This window comes from Lactuca saligna, chromosome 5 (assembly GCF_052625555.1).
Source record: "Lactuca saligna cultivar CGN05327 chromosome 5, ASM5262555v1, whole genome shotgun sequence".
NCBI classification, from domain to species: Eukaryota; Viridiplantae; Streptophyta; class Magnoliopsida; order Asterales; family Asteraceae; genus Lactuca; species Lactuca saligna.
Genome location: NC_136421.1, coordinates 195,226,022 through 195,237,169, shown reverse-complemented (window position 1 = coordinate 195,237,169; position 11,148 = coordinate 195,226,022). Strand labels below are relative to the sequence as shown.

Here is an 11,148-nt window from a genome sequence, read left to right as displayed (position 1 = left end):
TGGACTCGGTGAGTTTCCTCCATGGAAACAATCATTCGACCTTCTGAGGTCAGATCTGTTTCTCCAACTTATAGATCTGGCCTTCTAGCACCCAAAAGTCACATAAAGGTCTGAACTTGAGGCTCATACATGCAGTGGCGGAGCCAGAAATTTAAGATAAGGGAGGCTTAGACTTACATGGTGATATATATATATATATATATATATATATATATATATATATATATATATATATATTATTTAGTTTTAAAGCATTCCAGTATTTTTCATGTTTTATGGTATATATAAGCTTTTTAATTTAATAATACATAGTAAATCATAAACACATATTATAATTAAATAATGGTAATTGTAAATAGTGTATTTTTACTTGTACCATCCAATAATTTTATTTTAATTAAATTCCAAGTGATAGAAATGGAGCATATTATTGACAGTGGATTTGTAATACATTTATACCTAAAGAGTTGGGGGGGGGGGGGGGCAAAACACCCACTAGCCCCCTACTCCCTCCGCCCCTGCATGCATGGTGTATTTTGTTCTATATATCATTATGAATCCATTGAAGCTTCATAGCTTCAAAGATCCAATGTTACTCCTTCATGGCCGCCAACTTTCAGGTTCTCTGGACCTCACAAGGTCCAGATCTACAAAATAACTCGAAAAAGGGTTTGGATGCGCCCAAAACCCCATCAATAAGGTGATACAAGCCCGAACTTAACCACCGAAGTAAATCTACTCAAACACAAGGGAGACAAGAGCTTGTACCAGATTTGAAGCCTGAAATGAGGATGAAACTGATCCACCAACCCTCCTCTGAGATTCTTGCAACACCCTTGACCTTCTTATCAAAGAAATGACCTCCAATTAGCCTCTCTCTCTCTCTCTCTCTCTCTCTCTCTCTCCTCTTTAGCTCACAAATAGCTCTATGGTTTCTCTTAATGGACGAAGACACTGATGGGAAGGGGCCAAGGAGGCTATAAGTGCCTTTAAATAGGCCCATGCCCGAGAGAATTAGGGTTTCTATTAACAGCGCTAACTCAACGAGTCAACTTGCCGACTCGTCGAGTCCATTCATTTTACATGTCACCAAGCCGTGATCTTACTCGACGAGTTAAGGCGCCAAATCGTCGAGTTACTCCTTATAACTTCGAATATAAATACTCATTTTATCATACCTTGAAATCTGGATGTTACACGAACAACCCAATTTCATGTCACATCAATGTATCTTATGACTATTTGCACTAAACATAAAGTATCCAATATTACCAAAATGGGTAAGGAACTTTGGTTTTTTGTCCATATTTAGGTAACCATGTTTTTTTTCGTACACATTTGACCAGTAAACTTGTTTGACATGTTCATAATAGGGTAATGTTACCGTTAATTATATTACCTTATTTTGAACAGGTCAAACAAGTTTAACGGTCAAATGTGTACGAAAAAAACATTATTACCTTAATGTGAACAAAGACCAAAGTTTGTTACCTTTCTAGGTCATTAACCCATGTTATTTTTACATCGAACTGACTAAATATCGTAAATTTTAAATCCTCTCTAATGTTGTATAATATTTTTAATATGAAAAAGAATTTTTAAATCTATTTTTTTGCTAATTTTTATAAATTTCCAAAAACAGTATTTATATTTATGAATTTTTTCACACACTTGATAAATCTTTCGTCTTGAATTATCAAAAAATTACTAGATTTTTAAAAAAGTTTGAAACAAAAATATTAAATTCAATAATCATAATAAAATAATATATGTTTAATATAAAATATATTATCATAAAAATAAGAGAAAGTTCATCAAATAACCAAAATTGAGAGGGGGGGGGGGGGGGTAAGCATTTAACCATGAAAATATGAGTTTTGGAGAATGACCACAAGACCCACAGAAGGGCTCTGCGCATCCCTTTAATCCTCTGCGGAAAGATGAATGGGGGGGGGGGTGTTAAGCATTTAACCATGAAAATATTAGTTTTGGAGAATGACCACGAGACCTACAGAGGGGCTCTGCGGATCCCTTTAATCCTCTACGGAAAGATGAATAGTAATGACGAAATGATGTGGCATCACTAAAAGACAAAAAATATTGTGGGATCCATAGAGAAATCAATAATTCTGTAGAGGTGTTGCAGGGATCCATAGAGACGATTCTATAGACCTGTCGGAGAGGAGCAACTACCATTTGCTCAAAGAATTTAAACTTTTGTAGAGGGTTAAAGGGATCTGCAGAGCCATCTCTACGGAACCATGACACCCACCATATTTTTTTGTCTTTTAGTGATGTCACGTCATTTTATTATTACTATTCATCTTTCCGTAGAGGGTTAAAAGGATCCACATAGCCTCTCTATAGAAAAATCGATGTCAAAAATGCTTTCCTTAATGGAAATTTGGTTGAGGATGTTTACATGAGTCAACCAGAGGGTTTTGTCGATGCAAAGCACCCTAATAGAGTGTGTAATATTGAGAAGTCCATCTATGGATTGAAACAAGTATCTCATAGATGGAATCTTTGGTTTGATGAGAAAGTCAAAGTGTTTGGTTTTTCGAGAAGCGAGGATGAGTCATGTGTATATGTTAAGGCTAGTGGGAGTATAGTAAGCTTTTTGGTATTGTATCTGGATGACATACTACTCATAGGAAGTGACATCCCAACCTTGCAGGAGGTTAAATCCTGGCTTAGGAAGTTTTTCGCTATGAAGGACCTTGGAGAAGCTGCTTATATCCAAAGGATAAGGATATTGAGAGACAAGAGTAAGAGACTAATTGGAGTTAGTCAAAGTATCTACTTGGATAAGGTGCTGAAAAGGTTCAACATGCAGGATTCCAAGAAAGGTGACTCAGAGCCTAAGTACAGAGGCTGAGATAGCTGAGATGAGTCGAGTACTGTATGCTTCTGCTGTAGGCTTGATCATGTATGCTATGACTTATATTCGCCCTGATGTGGTCTTTGATTTGAGCATGTTCAGCAGATATCAAGGGAATCCGGGCAAGGCTCACTGGACTGCGGTGACGAATATTCTCAAGTACCTGCGGAGGACTATGGAATGGGTCCTTACCCTTGGTGGGAGTGATGACTTAAGAGTAGTGAGGTATAGTGGTGCTAGCTTCCAGACCGATAGGGATAATTTTCGCTCTCAGTCAGGCAGGGTCTTTACCTAAAATGGAAGAGAAATTACTTGGAAAAGTTCCAAGCAGGAAACAGTAGCTGATTCAAATTGTGAATAAGAGTACATAACAGCAAGCGAGGCAGCAATGGAGGCAATATGGCTAAAGAACTTCATTGGAGACCTTGGAGTTGTACCAGTTATTAAGGAGTCTATGGAGATTCTCTATGATAATGAGGGTGCAGTTGCCTTAGCTAAGGACCAAAGGATCACGGCAGATCCAGGAACCTCGATAGAAAATACCACTTCATTAGACATCAGATAGAAGAAGAACTCCTCGTGGTAAAAAGGGTATCATCATATGAGAACCCAGAAAATCCCCTTACGAAGGGACTGTGTAGGGTTAAGCATTTGTAGCATGTGAGGCGCATCGGGCTGAAGGATGATATTACTTTTACAGATTTGATAAATATTTCTAAAACTTGTAAAATGTAATTAATATTTGATCATGAAATAAAAGTTGTTTATTTATAAGTAAAGTGTTGCTATCTTGTGTCAATTTTTTACTATTGTTTGAATTTTACATGTTTTGACTTCCAGAATAATTACTTTATATAAACTCTCCACATTCAGTCATATGTTGGAAGTAGGTATGAATCAAGACTGTAATGAATTGGGTTTGTAGATGTCTAAGGTGTTAGACATAGCAAAATTCGCTGCAACATTCATGAGTGCTCATAAGTTCTGAGTATTGGATTAAACCCACGCTCACTTGTATCACTTCATGGAATTTATCTCGAGTGATCATGAGATGGTAAAATCATATAAGTCTTCAAACCTAGAGATATGAGTTGTTGATTATGAGTTGGTTGTGCAGTGATTGCACGAAAACACATCAGTAACTTGATGTTATAAAATGTGTTTTTATGTATGATTCAACAAGTAGTTAGTAAAAGCATATGAGTCGAAGTTTATCTGTTCTGATGAATCGTTAATCAAGTAAATGTGAATCAAATCAGAGTGAATATTATATGAAAGAACACGAGAATATGATCTGGTTTCAGCTCTATTATACTTTCACAGTTTTACAGAGAGTACAAAGACAAGTTTTTTAATAACTCCTTATCTAACTCTAAGTAATGTTCTTATTTATAGGAAACAGGGAAGTATATAAAAAATACTAAGCCATTACATTTAAGCTTCAAACATACAGATGTCTTAGTAAATACATTACAAGTACACGAAGGGTATGGTCTTGTGAGAATCTAGATGGCATACATCATCACCCTTTGAACTTCCGTGTACCAAGATATAATCTTCTCCAGCTCCTTCTTATCTCCTGCATTGTTTTTCTTGCAATTATTCATACGAACAATGATGTTCGTATATTGATACGTTGTATATCTTTCAATTTCAGCGACTTGGAACAAAAATCTCTTCGACTTTCCATCTTTATCTTTACCAGCAAATACCAAACCAAAAGGCTTCAAACATATTTCCCCATCAGCATATTTCTTTAATTCTTGTTGAGACTTGGATGGCTCCATTGGTACCTTGACTTCAAGTCCTTTCACTTTTGCTAGCTCCACATCTGTAAGTACTAAACATTCGTAATAATTCTCCAAGAAAATCTTGATGTGAGCCACTCCCAGTCAAAAAACATCAGGTTCTGTTTCTCGAACGTATGAAGAATTTGTATCTTTCAAGAGAAGAGCCATTTGAATAAGGTTATACAGATTCATGAGAGGAAAATTTACGACTGTGAAATCACAAGTTTGACCATTCACCCTTGCAACAATGAACCTTGCATTCTGCATCATATCTTTGAATAATATGTTCATCTTGATGTTTATAGCCTTCTTGATTTTTTATCAGTGACCAAATTTCTTCTGCAGCCTTCATAAGAACTGCATGAAAATGAAGCTTCATGTACTTATAGTCATCTTTGCTCTTGAATTTATTGGATATTTTGAATTGAGGCATGAGGAACATCATCTCATTAATTGGAAAATCCAGTTGGCTCATGTCTGCATTCGAAACCATATAAATTTGTTTCGGTTTCTTCTCAACTACATACATGTGGTTGTAAGCCACCTTCGCTTCTATCATTTTGTAGTTATAAAGTTTGGCAGGCTCTCCTTTGTTTAAACCTGGAGGATCACTCGCCCTTTCCCTCATTATGCTCTGAACTACCCTTAGCTTTTCAATCTTTGCTTCGACTTCTGCTTTCTTCTCTTCTTTTGATTTTTCAAGAACAATTGTCTTGCCTTTGTCTGTTAATTTTTTTGTTGCATCTTTTGTTTTTGAAGCTTCACTTTGGCCAGTAGATGATCCAATAACAATCCCCTTCGTAATCAACTTTGTGATCGGCATGGACGTTACAACAGTTGAAGTAAGTGGTCCAGCACTCGAAATTGTAGCCTTGTTCGATGGAATTTTTGAAGGATAAAATTTACCCACAACCTTAGCTTCTCCATGCAAATCATCACCTCCAACCTTCTGATGTGTGTAAATTCAACTAGTTTTATCCCTACTTTTTATTAGTAATTTGAGCACACAAAGGCAGTGAACCTGTCTATAAGTGGTATAGATTGATAAGTAAGGTATTGAACTCAGGGAACGGGCAATTAAACTAATAGCTAATTTTAACTAAAACAAATAATAAAAGTAAAGGGTTTTTCTCTAGTTTTGCAAGACTAGAAACTTAAACAAACTAAATTAACTAATTAACTAAAGCAACAACTATTTACCAAATTTAATAAAGATGTTTCTATTTAGGTTCAACCAATTCACTCCTATGGTTATTTAAGTTAAGGTGGATTAATTGCTATTGGTTACCAATGATAATAGTTAGGTTCATATTCATTACTCCTAACCCTTAGACAATTAACTAATTTAAGCGTTGATCAAGTGTTTAAACTAATTAATTCCCTAGATTAATTATTTGGATTAAATAAGATTTGTAATGGTTAATTAAGTTATTAATTCAATTAACCTCTTGTTGATGGTTTCTCATACAAGCTCACACATTAATCTTCCTATTTTCTTATTAATCTTAATTTCATACTCATTACTTCCAAGCATAGGTTTTAGCATTCACATAGACATATGAGGTTAACAATTAAGTGATGTTCATTCAACCTAATTGCCTTCCAATTAACAGAAAATAGTAGTGATTAATACATAAGGTTCTTTAACAAACTTAATTTAATAAATCACCAATGGACAATTAAACAAGAATTAATAATTAAACCATAGGAGTTCTTTGGTATTCCTCAACCAGAAACAAAAACGAGTTTAGCTCATAGTTGCAGTAGAAACAAACACAAAAACAAAGTTTATGAAAGCAAACATGTTTAATTCCTAAGTCTAAGTGGTAAAATTAACCTAATTGCTTGAATTCTTCCAAATCTTGAAGCTTAGGGTTCCGTAGCGCCTTCTGAACCTTTTAGTCGCAGCTAATCCTTCAAAAATCGCCAGGAGTTCCGTCCCATGGGATAAGGATTCGTCTTTTAAAGATATCCCAAAACAGAGGGTACTCGGCGAGTAGCAGAATCAACTCGCCGAGTAGTTCCATACTTATCCGTCTTTAAATTAGCAGTCGTATTTATCTTCTGGCATATCGTCGTGTACTCGCCGAGTAGGGTCGATCTACTCGCCGAGTAGGTCCTTCTTTCACTCTTTAATCTTCACTTGCTTTCCCTTTTCTCCTTTTTGCCTCCAAGCATATCTTTTGGACTGAAAACACAATTCAAAGCATTTTAAGTACTTTTTGTCCATATTATTCTCATAATTAACCAAAAATAACTAAGAATATATGTTAAATAATTAACTAATTATGCACATATCAAAATACCCCACACTTGACTTTTGCTTGCCCCCAAGCAAAACTAAATTTTAAACACATTAAAATCACATTAATAACTCCAATCCAACCCAGCCATTATGCCAAGACCGCAACGCATGCATTTGTGTCTAAAATTCCTAAAAACCCCCCATACTTCAAATACTCACAATCCTCATAAACATTCGCCCACTCACCCCGAACTATGCTCATTTTATGCAACCCTCCGAATCCATCCTCAGAAAATCTCTTTACCCTCAAGGTATTTTTAATTGAGCAACCCAAGCATACATAATCTAGAATTACAACTTTTCGATACCACTATGGAATTCTTTGAATTCTTCACTTTCTTGATAATTTGATCTTGGATATCTTTGAATTCACCAACTTGTATTGACTTTTGGTATCTTCAGATCTTTGGATTTCTTGGAATTTTGATCTTCAGATCTTCACTTCATTTGCTCCAAAATTCCCATAACTTTTCTAGCAATTCTTTTTTTTTTTTCATGTGTTTCTCAATTTTTTTTTTTCACTCAAATCCCTACATGCTTAAGCAGGGGCACTCAATCTCAACCTTTATTGGCTAACGATAAAAACTTTCCTGGATACATTTCAGGTTTAGACTGCTAAACATATTGCATCCCTCAGGCTGAGCAAGGTCGTGTTTTTGTCTCATGATTTCACTGAAATAAGGAAGCCACAAATGCACTAGAACGTATATAGGCTCAACTAAACATTTGGGTTCTCATGCAATTATTAACACAATTCTAATATGGAATCCTAATTTTTACCAAAATTTTCTAATTTAAGACCTAAGCATTTTTAATATTCAACAAATTTAAAAATTATCCTAAATTAAGATTCTAAGTGTTCTAAGATGTGACTAACCCCCTACCCCACACTTAATTTATGCAATGCCCTCATTACATATTATAACAACTAGAAGAAAATGCAAATAGAGAGAAAGTTGGAACAAACTCCCCTGGGGTAGCAGTCGGTAGGTTGACACTCTTCTCTTCAACTCCTTCTTCTAGTGACTTTAACCATGGGAACAGCTCATCCATGGCATGGGTGTCATACGTCTCGTGTGGTTGATAGCTCGAAAACTCCAAGGAAAAAAAAAGTTGTTGCACAATCCTCAGTAGTATTGCATAAAGAATGTATGAATGGCGCATATAAAAGTAGCCAGAACAAATCAGAAACTCCTCCTGCAGTAGGCTACTCGGCGAGTAGGCGATTAAACTCGGCGAGTAGAAGTTGTCGGGCAAAGTATTTCGTGCAGAAGCAGATGTACTCGCCGAGTAGTATTAGTGCACTCAGCGAGTAGAGCGTATAGTTCCAGAATTTTTTTGGACCGCTGACTCTCTTGACTCTAGTGTTAACACGTAATATAAATGTACTCTCCAGTAAACTTCCTAAACAGCAACACTTTAATAAACTCTCGATTCGTATGGACTCGATCCTAGGAACAAGACTCCATAAGCACTCATAAAGATTCTTATTCCTCTCTTGACCATTCCTAAATAGCATGCTTCCTAGCTTCAATACCTGAAAAGAAAACTAAAAGTAACACTAATATTCAAACCACATAGCCAAGTTCAACATGTCCACAATTGTCTTAAAACAAACATCATAAACAAAACAAAAGCAAATAAAATCTTCATTCCTCCTCTTCCATCCCGGCTCCTCTAGCTCCACTACTCCTTCTCCACCCCTTCTTCGCATCCTTTCGTCCCAATCCATAATGTAAGGATAGCCGGGTCCCGGTAAAGGGGCAATATGCATTTGTTGGAAAAGATAGTCGAAGGATTGATTGGTGTAATTAACTCCTCGCCCTATATCATCCAAGTATCGTCGATACTCCACTTGATTCCACCCCTCGTTATCCTCCACCGGAATCACCGGTGGGTCTTCTCGTACCCGCTCGTTTCTCGGCCTAACCCGCCTTCCCGGCTCCTCGGGGACCGCCGGCTCATTTTCTTCAGATGTACTCGGCGAGTAGATCGGGTCTACCCGGCGAGTAGGGCTTTCAACTTGGTTCTTTATTTCTTCATACTCCGCTTCTTCCAACAGTCTTTCAATCTCTAATAAGTCCTTTTCTGGATCGAATACTTCTTCCAAAGCTGCAAACTTGCTGGAATCTTTAGGTATGTCTTCTTCCAATAATTCGTCAAGCATGTCGATTGAGAACGCCGTGTCGTCACTACTCCTTGAGTACTTCATGGCTTGGTCTACCCCGAATGTCACTGAATCGTCCCCAACTCGCAATGTGAGCTTAGAATCTCTCATATCTACGATGGCGCTAGCGGTGTTGAGGAAGGGTCTTCCAAGGATGATTGGCACTTGCGGATCCGCCTCCATGTCGAGAATGATGAAATCAGCCGGGAAGACAAATTTGTCTACTTTCACTAGCAAATCTTCACATATGCCTCTTGGGAAAGTAACAGTCTTGTTTGCCAAATGGATTGCCATCCAAATTGGCCTTGGCTCCGGAAGGTCCAGCTTCTTGAAGAACGAGTATGGCATAAGGTTCACACTTGCTCCAGAATCAGCTAAGGCATGAATTGCAGCCAAGTTGCCAAATTGGCAAGGCAAATTTAAGCTCCCCGGATCACCCTTCTTCTTTGGTAATTTGTTTAGCATAGCGGCGGAGCAATTCTCATTAAGTACTACTTTCTGCACTTCCTCCATCTTTCTTCTGTTAGTGAGGAGTTCCTTAAGGAACTTTGCATACTTGGGCATTTGCATGATGGCTTCAATGAAAGGAATGTTTATTTGAAGAGTTTTAATATGATCAAGAAACTTCTGATATTCCTCTTCCTGCTTCTACTTCTTGGCTCGGGCTGGGTATGGCATTGGAGGCTGGTATGGTTTCAAGGGTGGCTGTTCTTTTGTTTTTGCAGATGTACTCGCCGAGTCCATCGGTCCTACTCGGCGAGTAGGGATCTCAGATTGTGAGTGTTGGTTTTCGACTTGTACTTCCGTTCCTTCCTTCAGTGAGTCCTTGTTCACTTCAGTTCGAATGGGGGCCAGGGGAGTAATAATCTTCCCACTTCTTGTGGTAACAATATTTACTTGTGCGCCTTGTGGGTTGTTCTCGGTTTTGCTAGGAAGCTCACCCGGTGACCTTTGGTTTAGTTGTTGAGCAAGTTGCCCAAGCTGTGTTTCTATGTTGTGGATGGATGCTTGCTGGTTCCTGAGCATTGTTCTTGTTTCTTGGATAGCAGCATCGTGGTCACTATGTCTTTTCTCGGAAGCAGCCACAAATTTAGTTAGCATTTCTTCCAAGCTCGGCTTCTTCTCTTGCACCGGCTCCTCCTTTTGGTAAAAGCCTCTCCCTTTTTGTCTGTACTTCTCCTCCTTGGCCTTCTTGTACTCTTCGTAAGGCAGCCACTCCTTCTTTTGTTTGCGCCAGTCCTCATCATACCGGTCACTGCTCGAATAGCATACTTGTGCCTTTTTGTTGCCGTTCTCATCCAAATCGCAATCTCTAGTGAGGTGAGGTCCATTGCAATTTTCGCAACCCACCCGTATGGCATGGATAGTTTGATCCATTTTGTCCATTCTCCTATCCATGGTTTTTAACATGGCCATGACCGCAGATAAATCTTCAATAGCAGCGTATGCGGCTCCCCTCGTGACATCATTCCTAGGGTTGTGGTATTCTCTAGAGTGTTTAGAGAATTCTTCAATTAATTCTTTGATCACCGGGGGTGGCTTCTTTGTAAGTGGGCCTTGTGAGTCTAGCAGCTGCCGGGTCGTGACATTGACTCCATCATAAAAGATGGAAACTTCTTGTTGGCTATTTAGATCATGGTGTGGGCAATTTTGTAGTAGACTTTTGTACCTCTCCCATGCTTCATATAACGAATCTCCAGCTTGTTGTTCAAAGTTTGCAATGGCCTTCTTGAGTTTGGCTATCTTGGATGGTGGGCAAAAGTGATCAATAAATTCTTCCTTCATTCTGGCCCAAGTAGTGACTGACCCGGGAGGAAGTGATTTGAGCCAGTCTTTAGCAGCACCCTTGAAGGTTACCGGAAGCATCCGAAGTAGTTGAGTTTCGCGGGTTACATTTGGAATGTTGAACTAATCAGCAACATCATTTACTTCATCCAAATGTTTGTAGGCATCTTCATGATCTTTCCCATAGAAAGGTATTTCCTTGAGTGAAGCTAGGATATGA

General features: G+C 38.1%; 1 non-coding gene across 1 annotated transcript; it reads left to right on the top strand.

The window, feature by feature from the left end:
* The first annotated feature begins 10,773 nt into the window (after positions 1-10,773).
* LOC144999019 (small nucleolar RNA R71) lies at positions 10,774-10,880 on the top strand. The gene has a single exon (XR_013660547.1). It is a non-coding gene; the product is annotated as a small nucleolar RNA R71 (small nucleolar RNA).
* Positions 10,881-11,148: the final 268 nt, after the last annotated feature.